The sequence below is a fragment of the Pinus tabuliformis genome, chromosome 4_2 (genome assembly GCF_031772625.1).
Source record: "Pinus tabuliformis cultivar Carrire ecotype Pingquan chromosome 4_2, CPIR1, whole genome shotgun sequence".
Taxonomy (NCBI): Eukaryota; Viridiplantae; Streptophyta; class Pinopsida; order Pinales; family Pinaceae; genus Pinus; species Pinus tabuliformis.
In genome coordinates this window covers 164,315,624-164,342,186 of record NC_142304.1, presented here as the reverse complement: position 1 = coordinate 164,342,186, position 26,563 = coordinate 164,315,624, and positions in this window count along the sequence as shown.

Sequence of the window (26,563 nt, the reverse complement as noted above, 5' to 3'; positions counted from 1 at the left end):
CTCATGCTCTTTAGTCTTCAAAAGAAGACTCACTTCGGATGCTTTGTCAATGGTTGCTGCTGAATAAGCTCCCGCAAATTGCGACAGCTTTGTTAAATCTTCAGAGGGACTTAATTCTCCCTTCCAGACGACATTGCCCGTGACTGTTTGCTCATTTGAAACAGAAGGTTGATCAAGCCTTCGCCTCTTCCTTGAGCGTCTTACAACGGCTTTATGCTTAGGGCTGTAGAAAATGTCTAGAGGAGGAATTTCCTCTACCTGAAGATCAACTTGATCAGATGGATTCTGAGTAACTTCTTCAACGTCCTGTACTGTGGATGGGCCGCTGGTTCCTTCAAGAACCAGAGAAACAGTAGTATCGGGAGTCTTTAAGGCATCTGAGTCTTTGGAGGCTTCTTTACCACTTATAATGGAATCAAATTGATTCCATTCCTTAATCAATTCAGTATCAACAGAGATTTGCTTACTCTGTTCTTTTTCTTTTTCAATTCTCTGTTGTTCTTCGAATGCCTCCCGCTGTTGCTCCTCTTGTACTCTCCGTTGCTGTTCTTCCAATTCCTTTTTCTGCCTATCTTCCAGTTCTTTCCTTATTTTTTCTTCTTCCTCTCTTTTCCTCTGTTCTTCTATTTCTCTCTGTCTCTGTTCTTTTATCTCCCTTTGTCTTCTTTGCTCTTCTTGCTCCCTTTGCCTTCTTTGCTCTTGTTCAATTTGTGCTTTTTGCTGCCTTTCTATTTGTTCTCTTCTATGCCTTTCTGCCTGCAGCTTTCTTTGACTTTCCTCCTGTTCTCTAATTGTAACGGGAGGTGAATTTATTTCTTGCTGATCAGGCTCGCTTGAGGATGAAGTTGGGGTTGTAGATAATAACTTTAGAGGCAAAGTTTGCAACCTTTGCTTTCTAAGTTTATTAAATTCAGTTAATTCCATATCTTCATATCTCATCGCAGCAAGTTGTTGGACTTGGCTTATTGAATCAGCACCCATGAACAGGTCGTCAAACTGGTCTTCTTGGTGAACAACCTTTGTCAGCTTAGCCTGTTCCAAGGCAATGAAAGCAGTCTTTTTCGGGTCATAGAGTCTGTTGGGAATAGAAACTAGAGATAGCATTTGGAGTTTTGCTGCTTCCTTTTCTGCATGCTTATAATTTAGCAGCGTATAAACTCCAATTCTTAAAGGAAACGATGGCCATCCTCTCTTCTTCTCCTCTTTGAGAGTTTGGGTAACACCTTCAGACATGATCTGATAGGAGATTTCTCGGGCTAGCAATTTGTCTGGCATGTATAAGGGGAGAACATGTGGCCTGGCCTTGCTTCCAAAAACTCTGATATAAGAAAAACATTCTTCGCCGAACCAATGGGCTACGGCTGGTAGGTCAAAAGAGGCTTCATAGGAAATCCTAGGGATAGGTCTGTCAAAAATAGAATAGTGAACGGGAACCATAAAACCATTGCAAATTTGGTACAAATGGTCTTTGTGAGAGGGTTTCCACAATTTACGATGATACAAATGAATAGGTGTTGGGTCATGGGTTGTCCATCTCCAACCAAGGACAGGAAACTCAGAATTAAAACAAAGGGCATCCATAATGTATGCAGAGTAATAAAAAGGTGGGATTTTTCTCTCAGTGACTCTGGTTTTGGCCCTAAACTCACGAATAGCTAAGACCAACTTATCAGACAGGATAGTGGCCCAATCCATAATTATACTATTAACGGCCGCTTCCATTAAGGGAACCATATCAACATGGATATTTGCAGAATCATGAAATCCCCACAATCTACACATCATAATTCCAGCATAGCAGTAAGGTGAAGCCAAAGAGGCATTGGAGTACTTACCCGACATATCCTGCTTGTGTTTTGCTGGATTTTGCCTCCAATCTCGGAGAGGTTCGGCTGGTGATTCATTCTCTCTGGCGAATTTCTCCACAAATGCTCTGTTATAGACTTGCTCGGGATTGGGCAAATGATACATTTGTCTCAAGTCGTCAGGCTTGAAGGAGCCGAAAATCCTTCCATCCTTAGAAATGAAGGTTCTATTAGTGAGAGGAATTTCTTCAATTGCCCAACGTACCACATCAGTATAAGGCAAGACTTGTTCCCTGGCTGCTATTCTGTGTAGAAAAGAGTCAGCCAAATCTTTAAGAGTTGCCTCAGACTTTCTTAATTCATCCACACTTGCCTCCGTTACTGTCGCTTCTGGTTGTTCTCCTTCTAGCAAATTGTATGTCCCTTGCCATGTAGTACCAGTAAGACCAGTGCATGTAGTATCTGAGATTAAGCCTTTCCTTGAAGGTGTAGCAGCTTGGCCTGAGGCAGGTGTCGCAGTAGAACCTGCCACCTTCTTGAACTTATTTCCCATCATATTCAGACTTCTCTCGGTAGTCGAATTCTACACAAGTGCAAGAGAAATCGTAACAAAGAAATAACAATGACAATCCATAACGGGATAAATATATGATTTGAAGCGTGGCGAGATTATTCCTAAAAGAGGCTGCGGATCTAATGATTTGAGAAGGCATCGTAGATGCAATGATGGTGATTTTACGGCCTACAGCTTCATAAATGACCATTACTTAAGTTATTAAACCGAATGACCCCTTAAAGCGTGTAATAGATTTTTTCAAAGGTCTAATCGTAATTGCTCGTTAATTCGAAGGGGCAAAGCTTTAAATACGCATGCATTACCTTATCCCTTTACTTAACGGCATTTTGAAATCTGTGTTTTTGTCAAATCGAGTTTAAATATAACTTTAATGCTTTGAAATAATTGCCTTTTGGAACTGAGGTCATCATTAAGCGTCATCATATCGCATCGGAAGTGTGTGTGTGGCGTTATCACTTGGGAAAGTTCTTTAGCGAACGCCGATTGCGATATCGCATTCGGCGCGCGAACATAACCCCTGAATGTGTATCAATTGCTTTTAGCGAATGCCGATAGCGATATCGCATCGGGGAAAGGATATAAACGTCTTATGAAAATGCGTAGGATTGTACCGATTGCCGATATGCGATATCGCATCAGGCCGGAGTGTTAAAACATTTTTCACAAGACATAGTGCCGTGCCGATAGCCGATTGCCGATATCGCGTCGCATCGGGGAAAAGGTATGTGCCCTTTTGTGTGTGCATTGGCTATTGCCGATGGCCGATAGCGATATCGCATCGGGAAAAACCAAGATGGCAACCGAACTTGCGATTACTTTTTTGGACTTAACCAAAAATTGCTTATCATTTGTTCAACAAGGGTTTTTTGCATAAATTCATTTGATTATCATACCTTATTTGAACAAGTTTATTAATGCCAATTAAAATTTTTAAAAGGGACCCATTTCATATGTAAATTGTTTGTGATAAAAATGTTATGAAATGGGGGGTTGTTGTAGGGCACAACAACGTCACAGAAAAAGTTATAGCGAAAATGCCATGATGACCTGTTTGGAGCAACGAAACCCTAGAATCCAAACCTCTAATACCAAATGTTATGAAACCAGCTCACAAAAATATAGAAAAGATAGATGAACACCTTAGAAATAAGCCTCTTCGAGGGGGAAACCTCCTTTACATTACACAAATGAACAATTCTTGGATGATACAAATGAAAAGACCTCCTTTCTATATATAAGAGTCTAAGGGGTCATAATATAATCATAGCCGACATAACAATAATAATGTAAGGGCACAATAATAATAATAGTGGGCTTCTATAGGGCACAATAGTAACAATATGGGCAATACATGGGTACATCAATATAATAAGGGGGTTGTGGTAATGACAATAAGGGGTTACACTAGTAGTATAGGGGCCTAACACTACGTTATGCACATATAATGCATGGATGGTTAGTATGTAATGTCTTATTACATGGTTGTGTGACTTTATCCCCTAGAGGTGGATATGGGTCCACTAGTGCCTGAAGGGCATGAAATAGGGCTTTGAACTCTTCTAACTCTGGCATAGATTGGTAGGGTGCCCTGATACTTCACATAATGCACATGGTGGAGGTACCCTAGAAGAGGAATTAGTTGGGGTTTTGAATATTTTACCTTTTTGTTTCTCCTTCTTGATGGTCCCTACTGGCGTCACTGTAGATATAGTTCCTTGAGGTGTGGTTAAAGGAATTCTCATTTTGGTTGGTATGATGCATGGGTGTGTTGATGTGGCCTACGGGTCCAAATACAAAACAAGGATTGGGATAGCCATTTTGGGAAAGGAAAGTTTTGGAATGACTGAGTAAGCCCTTAATGTAATGGGAGAATTAGTAAGTTCAGGGGATCCCAATTTTTTCCAAACTAATTTTGACATAATATAGGTGGATTCCCCCTCACCTGTGATGCATCTATGGATAGTGATGTTCCAAATAGTGATTTATATTTGAAAAGAAATAATCGATGGGAGTCACAGTGAAGAATTTTCCAAATCAAAGGCCATCATTTGTGAATCAGAAGGGTTGATTGTGCCTAATGCAGAAAGTAGGGCTTTTTGTTGGGTTGGAAAAGTTTATAATACCTTCAATGCTAACATAGTTGAAGGATATTGTGTTAAATAATAATTGATACCATAGCAAGTGGTTGCCTTTGAGTTATGAGCATTAGAATGTAATGTCCCTTTGATCATTCGTGGAATGGGTTCAATAGGGGATTGTGGTATCGTTAAAAGTGGTGTGGCATCAACATTAGATGATGTGGAAGGGTGGGTTTCTAGAGGAGTTCCATATTCTCAATTTCATGTTTGAAAGAAAATATCTTCTCCGACCATGAAAAATTCATGATTGGTTGGGTCTTGAGAACTTCCCCCGGCAGGGTTTTGATACTGGTGAGAGGTGAGTTGATGTTGTGTGGCTACTTCCCCCCCTAGTGGGAAAAAGGGTTCTACATTACTATGGGTTGTTGGTTTATGCCCCCTTTTCCCCTAGCTTCTCTCAATTTTCTCAATTATGGGAGTTTGGGAAAATGATGGGTGTGATGACCATATTCCCCACAAATAGCACATGCATGGTTGGTTTGAATACTAGCATTCTTATTTGGATTTTATGGGTTGTTGGTACCATAATTTTGAGTTTGATTCTGATTGGGGGGATTACCCCCTGGTGGTGCACACATAGGTTGGTTGTTTCCCCCCTGACCAGGTTGTCCCTTTGGTTTGTTATTTTCCTTCTTCTTGTTTGGATATAGTGGATTAGAAGTGTTGAGGCTTTAAAATGCCTATTATTGTTGGGTGAAAGAAGGTTGCACAAAATTAACCCCTGCGTTAGATTGAGGTGAGGGGTTAGTTGGTTGAGGTGAAGGGAAAGGGTAATAAGGATTTGTTTGTCCTGGGTTGATGTAAGGGGTTTGGGGTTGACACGACCTCTATATTGTGAGGACAATATTGGTTACTCGATATGGTAGGGTATTGGTTCCCCTGCGTGGGAGGGTTTTGGGGATGCATGGGATGATTGGGATAATACCCCATGCTAGTTGGAATTTGGGTTGTATGTGGACTTCCAAAGGATTGGAAATGGGGTGGTCCATTGTATATGTTTCTGAACTATTGGAATTTTCTACCAAGCTGATTTTGGGATATGATTCCAATCAAATTGTCTGTAGCATTTGATACTCTTAGCTTATCTTGGGGAAAAGGAAGTAGATGGGAATCATCAGGAATACTGTGTATAGGTATCTTGATTGAGTATAGGTAAGCTCAAATTTTTGGGCTTCAGTGATAGTATTTTCCTCTATTTGAGGCATGGCTATAGCCACATATTTTACAATTGCTGGGAAAAGAGATTTCAAAAATAAATATAGGTGAAGGTCTTATGTTACGTTGATTTTACAAAGGTCACGATGCTTTTGCCATTCATGGATATGATCTGAAATATGAGTGAGGTGGTTTGCTAAAAGTGGGTTAGCGGTTATAGCCGAGTGTCATGATACACTGGGAGTTGGAAAAAGTGAGGAATGAATGAGCTAGGGATTCTAACGTGCAATGGGAACCGACTACCTCGCTCACATACAATTTCACAGCAAGGCCAGTGGATGTGTGTTAAAATAGCCTTAGACAAATTGAGTCCTCAATGATGTCATGTCATGATGCCATTATGTGGTTAGTGGAATCTTCTCCTTGCTTTCCTTCAAATTTGGGAATATCTAAAGGTAGCTTGGTTGGCATCGGGGGCCAAGTTTGATTATGGGTGATTTAATCATTGGTGAGCTTAGTTAAATTTGGTAGATTCAAAGAAGCAACAAATCATATCTTTATGTTGTTGGTCGTAGTGGTATAATCTGGGGATGTAGCTTGAAAGAAGCTCCCTTGGGAAGCATTAGGGTTGCTTGGGGGAGTAGAATGTAGAAATTTTGACTAATATGACACTTATTCACAAAGATTATCCCGATTATACACTATTTGCAGAATGCATGCATAATACATAACCTCCTCTACGTTGATCAACAATTTGCGGAATCAAAAACAATCGCATGCACACATTGAAACATCAATCACACATATCAACACAGTATGTAACCGAGGAAAGCATACAGCTGAAAACCCCCAACTATTTGTATATTATAATGATAGAGAACATGTAACAATACATAGTACAATACTACTCACAAGTACTCAGTACTATCTCCACATGTTACACACAAACTAGCTCAGATCTGAATCAAGTCATAGGTTCAAATCTCCTCCGCTGTCTGCCTGCCTCTAATGCACAATCCAAAGTAAGAATAGGAATGATCCAAGCTCGTTTTCCTTGGCTTGCACTGCGCAATCCTCATTGGCAATCTCAATCACTGATTATGCAAATATCATTAACAGCTATAGTCACAACTGATAGTAGTCTCCACCTCTAACACCTGTCTCCACTGAACTGTCCATGCACTGAGTTAAATGACATATTATTTAGTTTATTTATGAGTTAATAATTATTGAATTAATTAATAATTAATTCACATCACTCATCACTAGTGTATTCTGCAGTTAGACTAAATACAACTAGTTCAACCAAGTCAAACTGAACACAACTCCATCAACTCCTCAATCAACTCCACCAAACTCAATCACTTGAGTTCTAACTAAAGTCCATCATGCAATAGCTCAATTGACCCATAAGAAAAGCGTATTTCCTTCTAGCAATTGAATGTGCCACATTCGTAGCTCGAACTGAAGTGCTCCAAGAGGATAAGATAATGTTTATAGTCTAAATATTATTAAGAGCTAATAATATTCAACTATTCTATTTTCAGCCTGGCAGTCTAAAAATAGAATCCGCCCATATGTCTAAAAATAGAAGTCCATCTATTTTTACCAACATGACCAATCATCCACAAATAACATCCTGCAACTCATAAACCATGATCCATATGTCTAAAAATAGACATAGTCTAAAAATAGACTTTGCGCCAAAAATAGCCTGCGGGCCCACTTAGTGAAGGCAACTTCTTTTCACTAAGCTCCGTCATCTTGTTGCATTTTCAACATAGAATGTGGACTCCCCTACCAGGGTAGCAAAATGGGTTCCTTGATGGGGAGGTTTCCCCAACAAGGTTTATCCTATAAGGGATGAACCAATTATAGTGGTTGGATGGTTTCTTCTATGCCTTGATGGTGATATACTAAGTAAACCTCCTGATAAAGGGGGGAGGTTTAGGATATGACGAGAGCGATGGGTAACCCTTGGTTCCCCTATGGTGTCCTTTGTGGATGAAAGTTACTTCATATGGTGAGAGGGGAAATTTAATTAAAGGAAATCAACCACATACATTAAAATAAATAAATAAATAAATGTTAATTCTCCTTATAATTTTATGTTATGTGATCAATCAAACAAGAAAAAGGTTTTTGTTTGTTTGTGTATGAGAAAAAATCCTAAAATACTTATGCATCCTTTCCGCTCAAAAGTAACTAAGCCTTGCAAGGATTCTTATAAAAGGGTACTGGGGCTACATCCTGAAAGTACTGGTCATGCTTCCAGTAGCCAAGGATCAACCAAGGTAATTAAGAGGCTTTGGTACTTCCTACATCTCCGCCTATCAGGAAAGATGCCCTAAAAATTTGGCCACTAAGATACCTTCATCTCACCAGGTCAGTCGAGTCTTGAGCTTCTTGGTATTTAGTCAACAATTTGGAGCATTATACAAGTTGGGTAGCCTCGTATAGGACCCCACACATTGATACCTAATCCTAACCTCCTCTAAATCTGGTTTCTAGCGTGCCCAGATATTCTTTTCCATGGGATGATGAAGGATTTTAAGCACCCTATAAGACAAATTTTATGTTTCAAAATATAAAAAATCACAATATCTTATGGGATTCCTATCCCCGTGGTCCTAACCTAAACTATAAATTCTTTTGTGACCCCTATGGGGAATTTAGCGTGTGAGAGTGTGAGAGTTGTTTTTAAAGAGGCTTATTCACTTAAGGTGTGAAAATGCAAGCTTCAAAGAAGCTAAGTATCAAGATTACAAAAGGTGGATACCATTGGTACAAAGTTTAGATGAACTTAGTGTGTGGAATGGAAGTGTGTGAAAGTGAACTTGTGAGAATAGAAGAGTGTGAGGCAATGTGGATATGTGATGATCCTTTACATCTCCCCTAATTATGCTATGTTATGATTGTTCCTTGCAAAAAAAGAAATCGTATGTGGATGATGGGCCACTTACTTCTTTACTAATTACGCTATGTGAGCATATAGGGAGATGGAAAAGTGGGCGCTTAGAGAAATTTTTTAGATGCAAACTCAGGATCATCATAACGACACTACTCCCTTTCTTACTAACAGTCATTCCTAGTCTCGATAAAATTTTAAGAATTGAAAAATTTTGGTTAGTCAAAAATATGTGTGGATAATGGGCCACTTACTCTTCTCCTAATTAAGTTATTTGTGATGATTGAATTGAGAAAAAAAAAAAAAGATATAAAGGATTTGTGTATTAGGGCTACCTACTTTCCCCTAGTTAAGCTATGTGAGTTGTACTTTTTCTAAGTAAAATAAGCAATTACCTTACTAACAGTCGTTAGCAAAGTAACTATGCAACCTATCTAAAAAATAAAAGAGTGCATGAAGTTTGTTAGGTGCTACCAAACACACAGGAAAGAAGAATTACAATGATTTTTTTTGTAGTTTTGTAAACTGTGCAGGTTTTTTTGTGCACAGACGCAAAAATCGTGCATTTGTTTGTGGGAAGAGTTGCACGACTAGCTCAAAATTTGAATTTGGGTTTTGTCTGGGCTGGGAACATGTCTGAGTGGGACCTACAAAATTCCATAGATGTAATGGATGCTAAAAACAATGAAAATGTAGAGAGAGATAGAGAGAGATGTAGAAATCCCCACCGTAGATCAACATATTATGCAATAGACTAAAGCAAAATAAAAGATCTACTTATACAAAACTTTGCGGAAGAATAATCGAATTGAGCAAGATCAAGAGAACACATATAACTGAGAATGAGAAATCAATCACACATAACACAGAAGAAATAACCCAAGGAAAGCCTCAGCCTAAAACCCCAATCTCTATATTATCATACAAGTGGAAATCTTGTTCAAGTTACAAAAAGAATCAACTCTAAAGCTATCCTACTCCCTCTGCAATCAAACAATACAACTTACAGACTGAATAGACATAGTATATGTCCTCCTCAAGCCCTCTGTCAGGCCAGGATATAACTCCTTAAAACAAAACTCTATTATATTCATTAAGGCTAAACATTATTATATACAAGAGGGAGTGATTGTTCGGTTCATCTCCCGACTCTCTATCTTCTCTATTATTTATTTACATTAATTACAGTTGTTCACCCAATCCTTCTGATTAGGTGTCAACATTCCCCCCCTTAATCTGAAGGGTTGTTGGTGAGTCCAAGCATCGTTCTGAATCTTTCAAGCTTTTCTCTTCCAAGTGCTTTGGTGAAGATGTCTGCAATTTTCTCATTAGTGGAACAATGGCGGAGATGGATTGTTTTGGCCTCAACATGATGTCGAATCAGATGATATTTAGTATTGATGTGCTTTGTTCAATCATGGAACTTTGGGTTCTTGGCCAACTTTATTGCAGATGTATTGTCAATCATGAGTGGAGTTGATTGCACTTGTTTTACCTACAAATATTCAAGAATTTTCCTAAGCCACACAATTTCTTTTGTTGCCTCAGCTGCTGCTACATATTCTACCTCTGTTGTAGAATCTGCAGGAACTGATTATTTGTGTGATCTCTAGGAGAGAGCCCCTGATCCAAGACTCATAGAATAACCTGAAGTAGATACCCCTGTTTCTTTATCTCCATTGAAGTCTGAATCAGAGTATCCAATCAAGCTGAAGTCATCCACCTATGTATACTTGATTCCAAAGTCTTAAGTTCCCTTCAAGTATTTTAGAACTCTTTTTGCAGCAGACCAATGTCCCTCACAAGGCTTTTGCATAAATCTGGAGAGGATTCCAACAACAAAAGAAATGTCTGGTCTAGTAGTTTTCAGGTAGTTGAGACTTCCTACAAGTTGTCTATACTTTTTTGCATCCTCAAATTCTTTTCCTTCATTTGATGTGAGATTTAAGTTTTGTTCCATTGGAGTAGTCAGAGGATTGCATTCAGTCATACCAAATTTGTTCAACAGATCTCCAATGTATTTCTTTTGATAAAGGAATATGGACTTTGGATGTTGAGTTACTTCAATACCAAGATAGTAATGAACATAGCCCAAATCAGTCATTTCAAAACCTTTCTTCAATTCCTTCTTTATGGATGAAATGTATCTTTCATTGTTCCCTGTTATCAAAAGATCATATACATATACTACAAGATATACAACTGTTTTTCCAACTTTCTTAACAAACAAAGTTGCATCATCAAGATCATAATGTTTGAAATTGAGTTTCAGGAGATGCTCCGTCAATTTTTCATACCAGGCTCATGGTGCTTTTTTGAGGCCATACAATGATTTCACAAGTTTGTATACTTTATCTTCATGTCCTTTCACAACAAAACCTTTAGGTTGGGACATAAAAACATGTTCTTTTAGATCTCCATTCAAGAAAGTGGTTTTTACATCCATTTGATGGAATTTCCAACCATTTTGAGTTGCTACGACAAAGAGTGTTTGGATGGTAGCCCATTTAGCTGTAGGGGAAAATGTCTCCTCATAATCGACCCCTTCCTTCTATGCATAACCTTTTGCCACAAGTCTAGCTTTGTGCTTGTCAAGTTAGCCATCAACTTTATACTTGTTCTTGTAGACCCACTTGCAGCCAATTGGTTTGGTTCCCAATGGAGGATCAACCAACTTCCAAGTGCCATTCTTTATTAGGGCATCATACTCATTTTGCATTGCTTCTTTCCATTCATCATGAGAAGAAGCTTCTTTAAAGGATGTTGGTTCAAAATCTGTAGACAAATTTAATTCACAATCATAAGAAACATCCATATCAACAAGTGAATCAAAGTCATCTACATTACCTCCATTTTCCTGATTTAAATTTCTAGTTCCTGTTTTTGTAGAAATTTTGAATAATTTAACACAAATTCAACAGAGATTATCCTGATCATGTACCATTGCGGAATACATACACAATACATAAGCTCCTCTACATTGATCATCAATATAGCAGCATCAATAACAATAAAACATCAAGAGCATTCACACATTAACACAGTATGTAACCCGGGGAAAGCATCTCGCTAAAAACCCCAACTATCTGTATATTAATGATTGAGACCATGTAACATTACAAAGTACAATGCTTATCACAAGAAATCCAGTACCAACTCCACCTGTTACACACAATACAGCTCAGATTTGATCTCCAAATCTATTCCACTGCTTGCCTGCCTCTCCAGCTCAATACCTGCTCAAGAACTGATGAGAATGGTTTACCAAACTCGTATTTTAACTACAAAAAATAACTCACACTCTGTTGGACGTGAGCACAGGCTACAATTCTTGATGTTGGCCAATTCATTGGCATACTCAATCCCTCTGATTGTGCAAATCATCATGCACAACTATAGTCACAACTCATAGCAATCTGATCCTCTAACACCTATCCCTGCTGAACTTAACATGCACTGACATGCAACTGAGTTAACTGATGTATTCTATAGTTGCATTATGATTTAATAACTTGTGAATTAATTAATAACTAATTCACCCAACTCATCTCTAGTCTATTTGCCAGTTAGACTAAATACAACCAGTTTAACAAAGCTAAACTGAACACAACTCCATCAACTGCACCTCCAGTCCACTAAACTCAACTCACTTGAGTTCTAACTGAAGTCCTGCATGCAAATATTAGTCATCCCATAGGTAACCACGTATTTCCCTCTGGGATCTGCATGTACCACATCCGTAGCTCATCCTGAAGTGCTCCAAGAGAATAAGATCAAGTTTATAGTCCAAATATTATTATGAGACAATAATATTTGACTTTTCTATTTTTGACAGCCAATCTAAAAATAGACTTTGATCACCCACACTGTGATCACTAACACTGTGGTCACCCACATTGTGATCACTCATACTGTAGTCACCCACACTGTGATCATCCCTACTGGGATCAAAAATAGAACTTGCGCCATAATTTGCCTGCGGGCCCACTTAGTGAAGGAGACTCTTTTCACTAAGCTCCATCATCTTGTTGCAATCTCAACACTCCCTCTCGACAAGATATGGATTATCAGCAACCCCTATCCTGCCTCGGTGGTACTCGAATTTGCCCCTAGTGAGAGCCTTTGTCAGAATATCAGCATCCTGATCCTCCGTTGGAATGTATGAAAGCAACATGATCCTCCGCTGCACACAATCTCTGATATGATGGTACCTGATGTCAATATGCTTAGATCTATAATGAAATACAGGATTAGCCAAGAGTTTAATGCAACTCTGGTTATCACAGTAAATCACAGTAGGATCCAAATGAGAACCGAACAAACCAACCAGGATCTTCCTCATCCATATAGCCTAGCATGCAGCCATACTTGCTGCCATATACTCGGCCTCCGCTAAACTGAGTGCCACGGATCTCTGCTTCCTGTTGTACCAAGAAACTGTTGTCGATCCAATACTAAAGACCCCTCCTGATGTTCTCTTTCTGTCCGTTGGGCTTCCTGCCCAATCTGCATCCGTGAAGCCACATAGCTTCACCTCATCCTCCTGTCTGTACCACAAACCATATCCCGATGTACCTCTCAAGTAGCGCAATACATGCTTACCCGCCTTCCAAAAGAGCTTGGTAGGCTTAACCATAGCTTGTGAAAGCTGGTTAACTGCATAGCATATATCAGGTCGTGTATTGACCAAATACATCAGCGACCCCACCAACTGTCTATAAACAGTGGCATCCACTTCTTCTCCCGAAGTGGCATCCTCCTTCCTCCAACCTCCAGAAAGAGGAGTATCAACAGGGTTACAGCCATGCATGTTGAACTTCTCCAGTATCTCCCGAGCATACTTGCCCTAAGAAACAAACAGTCCACCACTGTGCTGGCATATTTCCAATCCTAGGAAATAGTGAAGGAGGCCCAAGTCCTTCATCTCAAACTCTGTAGCAAGATCCTTCTTGCATGACAGTATCAACAGCTCATCACCTGTTAGAATCAAATCATCAACATACAGTACAATGATAAGCAACTTACCCTCCACCACAATCTGGTATAGGTTAGGATCCACCTCACTCTTGGAGAATCCAAGTCCTGTGAAATAGTTGTCTATCCGTGTGTACCAAGCACGTGGTGCTTGCTTCAACCCATACAGCGCTATCTTAAGCCTGCACACATGCAACTCGCTGCTGAAGACCTCAAAGCCTTCAGGCTGCTCAATGTACACCTCCTCCTCAATGACTCCGTTGAGGAACGCAGTCTTCACATCCATATGATGAATGTGCCATCCCATATGCGCTGAGAGAGCAAGAATCGTCCGTATGGAAGAATACCTTGCGACAGGTGCAAAGGTCTCCTCATAATCGATCCCCTCTATCTGTGAAAAGCCTCAGGCAACAAATATTGCCTTGTACTTCTCCACACTCTCATTAGCTGCCTGCTTAACTTTGTAGATCCATCTCGAACCCACCACTGATTTCCCTTCCGATCTAGGAACAATCTCCCATGCACTGTTTCTGACAATAGAATCATACTCTTCCACCATGGCGTCTACCCATGCGGGATCCTCCACAGCTTCCTCGAAAGAGGATGGCTCAGTCACAACACACTTGCTCATAAGAGCCATGTATCCAGTGTACCGATCAGGTGACTGTCTATGCCTGCGTTGGGCTATAGGTGGTCCTACAAATTTCTCTGCATCTTGAGCCAGTCGCTCAGCTTCTATCAAGCGCTTTCACCCTCTGATGGTTGGCGCTGCATGAGTGGTCTCTTCCACTCCATGAACCTCATCCTGTGTCTGATCCACGTCCTGAAGCTCATCCTTAGGAACTAATATCTCCTCATCTGCATGCAAGTGTAGCTCCCTCTCAAGCGAACACTTCATGGCTTTCTCCTTCTAAAATTTTATATCCCGTCATACGATAGTTTTACCACTGTCTGGCAAATACACATGATAGTTGTGGGGTGTATCAGTGTACCCCACAAATATCCCAATCTCTGTGGTCGGTTCCAACTTTCCTGGCATCCTTCGTCACATGCATGTAAATGTTAGCACCAAAAATCCTCAGATGAGAAAGCTCAGGCTTCTTACCAGAATAAGTCTCCTCGGGTGTACTCATGCCAAGTATTCTATGAGGACAACAGTTCTGCACATAAACTGTTGTATTGCATGCTTCCGCCCACAAGTGAAGGGGTAGGCCCTGATCATGCAACATTGCCCGTGCAGCACCCACAATCGTTATGTTCTTCCGCTCAGCTACCCTGTTTTGCTGTGGGTTATGGGGAGCTATGAGCTCTCTTTGAATCCCTTCTGGCTTGTAGAAATCCTTGAACTCGTCTGAGATGTATTCACCACCATTATCGCTCCTAAGAGCCTTCACCTTCTTCCCCAACTCCTTCTCGACCAGTGCTTTGAATTCACAGAACTTTGAATATGTCTCTCTCTTCTTCTGCATAAAGAAGATCCAGCACTTACGAGAGAAATCATCAACAAAAATCACATAATACCTGTGTTTTGCTATCGAAGCAACTGAGAAAGGTCCACACACATCTGTGTGAATTCTCTCAAGGATCGTCGTGGCGTGACTATCCTTCTCGTGAAATGTGGCTTTCACAAACTTCCCAAAAGTACACCCCTTGCACTGATCTGACTGCGCAAGTGTGCCTTTAGGAAGCCCTGTAGTGATCTGTTGCAGTATCTTTAAGGCTCCATGGTGAAGGTGACCCAATCTCCTGTGCCACAACTCGCCATCATCCTGGCTCACCAATCCTTTTGCCTTGCCCGCCATTGCTGCGCATCCATCTGCATGCAACTGATAAAGGTTCCTCACTCGAACCCCTATCTTCCGGGTCTCACCAGTTGTCTTGCTGCGCAGGAAAGCCTTTCCCTCGCTGAAAACAACATCATACCCCTTGTCTTCTAACATCTCCACTGGGATAAGATTCTTCTTCAATCCTGGAACATGCATGACTTCCTTCAATACGAAGGGTTTACCAGACTCCCTCTCAAAGGAAATGGTACCAATACCGGTCGCACTGTATCTACCATCATCACCCATCTCGATGTGCACTCCAAGATCTTTGTCCTCCAGATCAGAGAACAAATCTCTATCTCCCGTCATGTGAAAAGACGCACCACTGTCCAAGAACCAAACTAATCCCATCACACTTGAAACCAAGCATGAGATCAATGAAAAATCAAACTCAAAATGTGAGGCTAGAGCCTCTCCTGTTGAAGATCCAGCAGCCTGCTTGTTCTTCTTCTTCTGCGGACAATTAGCGGCATAGTGTCCGTGCTGGTGATAGTGAAAACAATTCACCTTGGACATATCCTGCTTCTAACGTTTCGCACCAGACTGAGAAGCTTTCTTACTCTTCCCTTTCTTTGCTTTGGCAGCCAAAGCACAATTCTCTTCATCAGCTCCCTTTGACAAAGATCTGTCCCTGGTACTCCGCCTGATCTCCTCCTGCACAAGATCTAACCATAGTCTTTCCCATCCTGGCAATTTCTCCCGACCATTAACAGAGTCCTGGTAGGAATGCCAACTCTTCGAAAGACCAAGGAGAGCCAAGCTCACCAAGTCCTCATCATCGACAGTAACCCCACACTTCCCAGCTCATCTCGACACTGAGTGAACTTTGTGAGATACTTGGGTATACTGTCACCCTTCTCGCATTTGATGTTTCTGAGTTTATCTTTGAGCGCCAGCTTCCTCTGATCACTCTTGCTTTGGAATAATTCTGTTAATGATTTCCACATCAAATATGGAGTAGCCTTTCCATGGAGGCTGGACACAATGTGATCCTTCACGCCCTCCAACAGAATCCTTCGACATTTTGCGGTATTCTTTTGCCAAGCATCAGCTTGAGTAGCATCAGTAGGCTTTGGGACATCCGTATCTATGAACTCCTTCAGCCCGTTATCATCCAATACTGCCTCCATCTTGTCCTTCCATGCAATATAGTTTGAGCTGCCCTCAAGAGCATACTCCAATCGCAATCCGTTGAAAGACATTGCTGTGTTGTCACCAAGAAAACACTGTTGCAAATTCGAATTCCACCAGCAACCAACTCAACCACCTCGGATCTAAGATTCGTGAGAACACAATATTTCTCGTACAGAGATTGACTGTATGGGCATTCACCGGATATCTCACCTTCCAAAGGAAGGATGAATCCAGAGGCTACCTAGCCCGATTACAGACTCTGCCTGAAGAAATAGAATGTAAACACTTCCTGAATAGTAGATCTGATGATCAACAGCGCTGATACCATGTAGAAATTTTTTCTGCAATTATCTAGCTCGCTCCGATACCATGTAGAAATTTTGAATAATTTAACACATATTCAACAGAGATTATCCTGATCATGTACTATTGCAGAATACATACACAATACATAAGCTCCTCTACGTTGATCATCAATATAGCAGCATCAATAACAATAAAACATCAAGAGCATTCACACATTAACACAGTATGTAACCCGGGGAAAGCATCTCGCTAAAAACCCCAACTATCTGTATATTAATGATTGAGACCATGTAACATTACAAAGTACAATTCTTATCACAAGCAATCCAGTACTAGCTCCACCTATTACACATAATACATCTCAGATTTGATCTCCAAATCTATTCCACTGCTTGCCTGCCTCTCCAGCTCAATACCTGCTCAAGAACTGATGAGAATGGTTTACCAAACTCGTATTTCACCTGCAAAAAATCACTCACACTCTATTGGACGTGAGCACAGGCTACAATTCTTGATATTGGCCAATTCATTGGCATACTCAATCCCTCTGATTGTGCAAATCATCATGCACAACTATAGTCACAACTCATAGCAATCTGATCCTCTAACACCTGTCCCTGTTGAACTGAACATGCACTGACATGCAACTGAGTTAACTGATGTATTATATAGTTTCATTATGAGTTAATAACTTGTGAATTAATTAATAACTAATTCACCCAACTCATCTCTAGTCTATTTGCCAGTTAGACTAAATACAACTAGTTTAACAAAGCTAAACTGAACACAACTCCATCAAATGCACCTCCAGTCCACTAAACTCAACTCACTTGAGTTTTAATTGAAGTCCTGCATGCAAATATTAGTCATCCCATAGGTAACCATGTATTTCCCTCTGGGATCTGCATGTACCACATCCGTAGCTCATCTTGAAGTGCTCCAAGAGAATAAGACCAAGTTTATAGTCCAAATATTATTATGAGACAATCATATTTGACTTTTCTATTTTTGACATCCAGTCTAAAAATAGACTTTGATCACCCACACTGTGATCACTCACACTGTGGTCACCCACACTATGATCACTCATACTATGGTCATCCACACTGTGATCATCCCTGCTGGGATCAAAAATAGAACTTGCGCCATAATTTGCCTGCGGGCCCACTTAGTGAAGGCAACTCTTTTCACTAAGCTCCATCATCTTGTTGCAATCTCAACAGTTTTTCCAACCTCATCAGGATGAACACTTGCAAGTGTCTTTGTCAGCCACTTTGGGGGACCTTTCTCATATGGTCCAGGCTGCTCTGTTGACTGAGTTGGGGCTGAATCAAGATTGAGTCTCCCAATTCTGTCAATCACATCACTCAAAGTATCATCTGTTGTTGGAGATTCATGCAGGGGAGGAAGTGCTTCTGAAGAAGATTCCATAGGTTGATCTAGTATAGGAATCCCCACTTCAAGATGTGGAATTTGATTATCAAATTCTTGAAATGATTTTGCAGTTGTGAATCTATCCAAGTGATCAAGTTTCCTTTCAACAAAATTGTCAGTTTTGGATGATTCAAGAAATATTACATCTCTAAAGACAACAAACTTTTTGTTGACTTCATCATAGAGATGGTATGCTTTGGAGGTGTTTGAATAGCCCAGGAAGATACACTTACGACTTCTTGCACCAAGTTTGTTTCTATGTACTTTTGGTATTAAGGCATAATAGGTGGAACCAAAGACCCTGAGATGCTTTATTGAAGGAATGTGCCCATACCACATTTCATAAGGAGTCTTGTTTCTAATAGCATTAGATGGACATCTATTTTTTATATATACAGCACATAGAACAACATCAGCCCAAAACATTACTTTTACATTTTTGAAGAAGAGCATGGAGTGTACCATATTTAAGATTGTATTATTCATTCTTTCAGCTACTCCATTCTGTTGGGGATTATAAGGCACAGTGGTTTGATGTTTGATCCCATGTTGGTGAAGATATTTTTCAAATTCATTTGAAGTGTATACTTTTCCATTATCAGTGCAAATAGAGCCAATATGAGATTGTGCATCATTTTCAATACATGCATGAAAGTTCTTGAATGTTTGAAAAGCATCAGATTTGTTCTTTAATAAATATACCCAACACATTCTGGTGTAGTCATCAATAAATGTCATCATATATTTATTTCCATTTGCAAAAGAGACAGGCATTGGACCACATAAATCTAAATGAATGATTTCAATTTTTCTATGTGCTTTGGAATGTGAATCATGAAAGGGTTGTTTGATATGCTTTCCTAGAATACAAGCATCACATTGCTTAACCTTCCTAGGAATTGTAGGCAATCCAGCAACACCATTTTTCTTTAATAATTAAAGGTTGTCATAGTTCAAATGTCCAAATCTAGCATGCCATAATAGACTTTATGGAAGTGTACCTTCTTCATAATTAGAATTGTATGAGATATGTTGTGCACGAGCAAAGGTGCCTTGTAGCTTGAGAAGCCTTTCTTCTTCAATCCCTGTCATGACAAGTGAGTGGTCAGATGCTTTTCTTACCTCAAGCTTGCAATCAAACATATGAATGGAGTGGCCTTGGTGTTTGATATGAACCAAGGACAACAAGTTTCTCCTCAACTGAGGGAGATATAGAACATGATGCAGAAGAAAGTCTGGAAGACCAGGCAATTTAAGCCTGATTGTGCCAAGCCCTGATGGCTTGAGTTTTGATTGGTCTGCAAAGTAAACTGCTCCATCAACATTGTCAGTGAATTCTTCAAAAAAATATTTTCTATGAGTCATGTGGCAAGTTGCTCCTGAGTCAAGCAACCAATCATTTTTCCAAGAACTAAGTGAAGCATTAAATAAGTCTTCATTTACTCCAATATTACATTGTGCCACAACATAATGAGCTGATTCAGGTGCTTTACTTTTGTTTGTGTCATTAGTTTTACCTTTGGGTTGGTTTCTTTGCTGCTCAATTTTATCCCAAGGTATCTTGCATGTGGAGGCATCATGTGATCCATTTCTTTTATGGTGTATGCAGTGCAAATCTGACTTTTCTCCTTGAGAGTGTCTGCCCCACCTGCCTCTAAAATATCTTCCTCTGCCTCTTCAACCACCTCTTCCTCTAGAAGAGTCTTGGGCAAGACTTTTTTCTTTATGAGTAAGGCACATAGCCTCTTTAGAATATTCAGGGGTTGTTTTCTTTCCAAAAGCTTTCTCTCTTTCATAAAATTTCTTTATAAGAGAGTTAAACGTGATATCTTTGAGATTTCCATTTGCTTGCAATGACTCAAGATAATTAGAGTAAGTAGGATAAATTACCTTGAGAAAAGCAATCAGAGGAATATCCATTTCAACATTAGTGACTTTGATATCATGTATTATTTATTTTACTTCGGATGCTAGAGCAAGAGGATCATTATTTTGTAATTCAAGGATGAAGAGTTTAATCGTGAGTTGAACAATTTCAAGTGCAAAGTGTGAGTCATAGAGTTCCTTCAGCTTTTGTAATGCTTCAAATGCAATTGAAAATGATTTGATGTGTCGACTCACCTCTTAACTTACAAATGCAACAGTCAATGCATATGATTTGTTGTTTTTATTCTCCCAAATGGTGAGCTCTTTGTCAGAGGTAGGCTGAACTAGGTATTTGTCTCCTTCTCCAACACACACTCCTTTCCACTACTCATTAAAAATAAGAGTGTGTTGGAGTTTCCTCAACCATTCAAGATAATTCTCTTTTCCGGTGAGAGTTATTCCCACAATAGATATGATTGAATTCATATCGAACAACGTAATACTTTCAGCGTTCAATGTTCACCCGAATACTGGAGTCAGAGTCTGACTGTAACTATCTATGGAAGAAATGAACAGTGGATGATGAGTGGCGGATGAGCGGAGAAATAATGCGGAGGAGGATCATTGATGGTAGAAGATCAACGGTTATCGGAGGCGAAGAAGTCCAACCGTTAACGGTTATCGAAGGGCAGTTTTAAGGCAATGAGCGGAATATCGGACGGACGTAAGGCGGTAAGTGGTTTAAAGAAGGGAGCGCCCGATTCCATAGAGCGATGGACATGTGGCTCTGAGGAGAGAGAAGAAACTGCTTCTATCAGACGGGAAAAGGTCGAGCATGTTGGCCGCGCGATATTGATGTGGGCTGTTAGATCTGAGGTCAAGAGATCTAGGGTCGAGGTTGATCGGGAGGAGAGAGAAAATAGTTTGCATATCAGGCGGATAACCGCCGTGCAACTTATGTGCCCGATATCATCATCAGCCGTTGGTTCTGAGGGTGGAGATCAACGGTCGAGAATGAACCCGTAAAACCTTGAGAACTATGTCCGAGTGGGGTTTGGTAAGTGTGTCAAGCGATAGGAAAAACAATGAATCAGTGAATATATCAAACGATGGTGAAATACGGTGAATATGGTAAATATATATAAACAATTACATGTTGTTCTTCAAACGAAAGGGCGGAAACAGAGAAAAATCATGGTATTACAACACTATTCAACACAGCAAAAACGTATTAGAATTCAAATGATGAGCATTCACAGAGATCTAACAAAGATGTCAGCCTGCAAGAGATGAAAATTAGAGAGTGAAAGAGTTAAAATTTAAAAGGAAAGCCAAAAATGGCGCTTTCTCTGATACCATGCCAGGCCAGGATATAACTTCTTAAAACAAAACTCTGTTATATTCATTAAGGCTAAACATTATTATATACAAGAGGGATTGATTGTTCAGTTCATCTCCCGACTCTCTATCTTCTCTATTATTTATTTACATTAATTACAGTTGTTCACCCAATCCTTATGATTAGGTGTCAACACCCTCCAAGCCTCTTGTTTCCTTGCGCAATATTTCTTGGAGTCTAGTGAAGCCACATGCGTGAATTGGCCTCATCACACTCACAAAACCTGAAGAAGTAATTGCGCAATCCTCAAGGAAAGAATTCCTTCTGGATGCAAGGGATATTCACAATGGAATATTCTAGCAACTAATAGTACATTGTCCCTCCATCTTATCTCAACTGGGTCTCTTTCTGAACTAACATGCATGATTTATTTATGAGAGAATATTTAGTTATCTGAAGTGCAACAGTTACATGCATGTATGCATTAACTAGCTGAACTTACATTAATTCAACAAACTGTTTGAATTAATCTAATTGGACTTGACTCAGTTAAATGAGCCAACTAATTACAACTCAATATTACAACTCATCCTAATCTCTTTAACTGATGGATAAATTCCTCAATTAATGGAGATACTGTTGCATGTACCTACATAGACTTCATGTTTGATTTTCCTTAACTAATTAACTCATGGTGAATTAATTAATTATTTTACAAATAGTTGCTAAGATCAAATTCGAATTTCACTTCACTATTTTAGTTTAGGGACTGACTAAAATAGGAAGGTATCCCAAATGCCATTTATAGCAGTACTAAATTTAGCACTTCTATATTTAACATTTCTTGTTGTTATTTTCAACACTCCCTCTCAACAAGAAAGGGATTATCAGTAACCCCAATCCTGTCTCTATGGAACTCGAACTTGCATTTTGACAATTCCTTAGTCAAAATATCTACATCCTATTCTTTGATCGAAACATACAGCAACAACATGATCCTCTTGACCACACAGTCTCAAAGATGGTGATACCAGATATCAATGTGTTTGGAACTGTCATGAAAAACTGGATTCTTAGAGAGTTTGATACAACTCTGGTTATCACAATAGATCACTGTAGGATCCATCCTCTGACCAAACAATCCCACTATAATCTTCCACATCCAAATGTCCTCACATGCAGCCTGACTAGCAACCATGTATTCAGCCTCTGCTGAGCTAAGTGAAACTGATCTTTGTTTCTTGTTGTACCAGGAAACTACAACTGAACCAAGGTTGAAGATTTCTCTAGAAGTGCTCTTACGGTCTGATGGACTCCCTGCACAATCCGCATCTATGAAGCCCTAAATCTTCACTCCCTCTATTCGTTTGTACCACAATCCGAACTAAGATGTGCCTCGAAGGTATCTCAACACATGCTTTGTTGCCTTCCAAAATAGCTTGGTAGGCTGAACCATAGCTTGACTCAACCGGTTCACCGCAAAGCATAAGTCAGGTTGTGTGTTCACCAGATACATAAGTGAACCCACCAGTTGCTGATAAATAGTAGCAGCTATTACCTCACCTGAAGTAGCATCCTCCTACCTCTAGTTCCCAGCTAGAGAAGTCTGCATGGGCTTGCAGTTCTCCATGTGAAAGCGCTTGAGTATCTCATTGGAATACTTGCCTTGAGACACAAATACTTCCGCATCTTTCTACCACACCTCCATGCCTAGAAAGTAGTGCATAAGGCCCATGTCCTTCATCTCAAACTCTCTTGCAAGGTCCTCATTGCAAGACTGTATCAGTTGATCATCACCTGTCAAAATTAGATCATCGACATAAAGAACAATTATCAATGGTTTACCTTCTACCATGATGTGGTAAAGGTTCGCATCTTCTTCACTCTTGGTGAAGCCCAAACCAGTGAAATAGTTGTCGATCCTGGTGTACCAAGCACGAGGTGCTTGCTTCAGCCCATACAAAGCCCTCTTGAGTCTGCACACAAGTGAATCATGATCGAAGGTCTCAAAACCTTCTAGATGCTCAATGTACACCTCCTCCTCAATCTTCCCATTGAGGAATGTTGTCTTCATGTCCATCTGGTGGACCTTCCACCCCATCTAAGCTGATAGTTCCAACATCGATCTAATCAATGAGTACCTTTCTACAGGAGCAAAAATCTCATCGTAGTCTATCCCCTCGACTTGTGAGAAACCCCGGGCAGCAAACCTTGCCTTATGTTTCTCAACACTACCATCAGCTACCTGCTTTACATTATAAAGCCATCTGGAGCTCACCACTGGCTTACCCTGAGGTCTTGGGACAACATCCCACACATTGTTCTAAATGATAGAGTCATACTGCTCTACCATTGCATCAACCTAGACTGGTTGTTACACTACCTCCTCGAATGAAGAAGGTTCAGTATCTACACACTCCCCAACCAGGGCCATGTACCTAGTGTACTGCTCGGGTGACCTCCTTTGTATGCACTGAGAAGATGGTTGTCCCACATTCTCCCATGCATCCAGCATCAACCTGTCAGGTTCCCTTGAGTGTTTCCGCCCATCTCTGGAAGTATCAGCATGAGTGGATGTCTCCACTCCCGGATCCTCTACATGTGGTTGCTCCGTATCTATCTGAGGCTCCTCCTCCTTAGGAGCTGAAATTTCCTCCTCTGAATGCAACTTGAGCTCCCTCTCAGGTGATAAGTGCATGGCTTTCTACTTGTTAAACTTCAGATCCCTGCGTACCACTGTCCTCTAAGTGGAAGACAGGTACACCCAATAGTTGTGGGGTGTATCCATGTACCCCACAAGTATTCCCAACTCAGCTGTTGGGTCTAGTTTCCTCCTAGCATCCTTGGTCACATGATAGTAAACTGATGATCCAAAGATTCGGAAGTGACTTACATCAGGTCGCTTCTCGGAAAATGCCTCCATACGTGTCTTCATCCCCAGTATATGGTGTGGGCTTCTGTTCTGCAAGTATACTGTTGTATTTCATGCCTCAGTCCACAAATGCAGTGGTAGGCTTTGGTCATGCAACATCGCTTGAGCTGCTCCCACAATCGATTTGTTCTTCCTTTCGGCCACCCCATTCTGCTGTGGGTTATGGGGTGCTGTCAATTCCTGTTTAATTCCTTCTACAACGCAGAAGTATTTAAACTGTTGGGAGACAAACTCTCCACCATTGTCGCTACGCAAGGGTTTTATTTTATTTCCATATTCTTTCTCTGCCAAGGCTTTAAACTCACAAAACCTGAAGAAGGTTTGATCCTTCTTTTGCATAAAGTAGATCCAACATCTATGAGAAAAATAATCAATAAAAATAACATAGTACCTTTGTTTAGCGGTGGAGGCTGTAGAGAATGGTCCACCAACATCTGAGTGAACTCGCTCAAGGATTGCTCCAACTCTACTTTCTCAATTTAGAAAAGAATATTTCTCATACTTACCCAAGGTACAACCTTTCCATGTATTCGTCTGCTCAAGTTTTCCCTTGGGTAATCTGGTAGAAATTTGTTTCATGATCTTTAGGGCTCCATGGTGCAAGTGCCCCAGTCTTCTATGCCATATCTCACCAATATCTTGGCTCTGCACTATCTCAGCTTTTGAACTCAATGCAGCATAGTCACCTACCTCCAGCTTGTAGATATTCTTTACCCGAATCCCAATTCGCTTTGTCTGTCCAGTACTGATATGCCTCAGGAATACCTTTCCTTTACTAAAGACTACATCGTATCCTTTATCTTCTAGCATAGCAATAGACACAAGATTCTTCTTCAGACCTGGTACATATTTTACATCAATCAAGGTGAGGGGAGCTCCATGCTCCCTCTGAAACACAACCGTACCTTCGCCTGAAACATGGTACTTTCCATCATCGCCCATCTCGATCCACATCTGGAGATCCTTCTCCTCCAAGGTACTGAAAATATTTGTGTCACCTAACATGTGGAATGAAGCTCCACTGTCCAGGTACCACACACATCCCACCATGGACGAAACCATGCATGCGATAAGCAAGAAATCCAACTCAAACTGTGAGGCAAGTGCCTCACCATCAGATCCCTTCGAGGAACCCTTCTTGGATTTCTTCTATGGACAATTCATAGCATAATGGCCCACTTCATGACAATGAAAGCATCACACTTTCGATTTGTCAATCTTCTTCCCACCATGGGAAGAACCAGATTTGGATGCAACGCCTTCCCTTTCCCTTTCCTTTTCTTACTCGCTAAGGCTAGATTTTCCTCATCATCTTGCTTTGATGAGTATCCATCTTTGGTGATTTTTCTTATTTCTTCCTGCATCAAATCCAACCAAATTCGTTCCCAATCTGGCAATTTTTCTCTTCCATTAACCGAGTCTTGGTATCTATTCCAGCTCTTATGAAGACCAAGGAGTGCAAGACTCGCCTGTCATCATCAGCGATCGTGATCCGTACACTTCCAATCTCATCCCTGCAGGTGGTGACCTTGTTTAGATATGTAGAGATCCTATTGCCCTTTTCACACTTGATCTTACAAAGCTTGTCTTTTAGTGCCATCTTCCTCTGATCATTGTTGTTCTAATATAGATATTTCAGTGTTTTCCACATCGACAATGGTGTCTCCTTCCCATGGAGGCTTGAGACAATGTGGTCTCTAACTCCACACATTTCTTCCATTCCGCTAGTTGAGTAGCATCAGTCTACTTGGGGACTTCTTGATCAAAAAAGTCCTTTAGACCATTATCCTCTAATATTGCCTCCATGCAATCCTTCCAGGCTATATAATTCGAGCTACCATCGAGGGCATACTCGAGTCTTAAACCGTTAAACGCCATTGGTGAAATTGATATGTGATAAGAACTTGATTTCTATATTCAAGAACCTCAAAATTCAAACTTCTCCCTTCTTGTATGTTGTTCTTCGCCTTTACCACCTTTACTCTGATACCATGTAGAAATTCTCGCTGTAGATCAACACATTATGCAATAGACTAAAGCAAAATACAAGATCTACTCCTACAACAATTTGAGGAAGCTTAATCGAATTGAGCAAGATCAAGAGAACACATATAACTAAGAATGAGAAATCAATCACACATAACACAGAAGAAATAACCCAGGGAAAGC